This window comes from Protomyctophum parallelum (genome assembly GCF_964188405.1).
Source record: "Protomyctophum parallelum genome assembly, chromosome: 9".
In the NCBI taxonomy this organism is placed as follows: domain Eukaryota; kingdom Metazoa; phylum Chordata; class Actinopteri; order Myctophiformes; family Myctophidae; genus Protomyctophum; species Protomyctophum parallelum.
Genome location: NC_139706.1, coordinates 40,755,098 through 40,756,032, shown reverse-complemented (window position 1 = coordinate 40,756,032; position 935 = coordinate 40,755,098).

Genomic DNA, 935 nt, shown 5'->3' with positions numbered 1-935 from the left:
CCCTCCCGACCCCCAATATAAATTGACTGCTACAATAACCTTAATCATAGAGACAATACACCATAAATAAATACTGAAACCAGATATAATCATTAGGGAAGGTGTATGCATGTACTATGTGTACTATATGTAAACTCTTCATTTCCATTTTCCAGCCTTCAAGACTTTTATGGTCCAATGTGGAACACCATTGATTGATTCTTGATTGACTATTAAAATAAATGTGTTCTGGAAATGTACCCTGCCCAGCTGCCGTGTTAAGTGGTCAGATGGGTGGGCCCCGATCCAGAAAAGGTTGAGAACCACGGGTTCAGACATAGTTTGACTTTGTGTCTTAGATGAACAGAATTGGCTTGATTCCAAACTGAGACAGCCCAACGTATGAATGTTCATATTCTTATACGACAAAGGTAGCACGACAGAAAATGACTTATAACACTAGACATTGTTTCTATTTTTAGAGATATTTAATTTACCTCCAAACTTGATACATAGCATTGAGGAAATAGATTTTTCAATGACATAAAAAAATACATAATTAATAATAAAGTAAAGGTGGTAATGTTTTGATTATTGCTGATAGAATTCATGGATACTACTGTAGCACTGGCTGAATAACATGGCATATGCATCATTCTCATTTTAGAACCAATATTTCATGATTTCGTGATAATGCCAGCCGATGTCTCCAAGAAGTAGACAGGTCCACAAACACGTTTCAGGCATTTTATTGACCTCCAAAAGTGTCTTTAGACATTGCAAATACAAAAATAACTACTGGCCAAAATAACATTAGACAATTAGGAAACAAAACGAACTGTAACTGCGATGAGGCCCTGGCTCACAGTTCTAACCTGTTGCTCTTTCACGGCTAGCCTCAAGTGAGACTGAACTGCCTTCAGCTGCAGCAATCCTGCTCTTAACCAGGTGGGGCA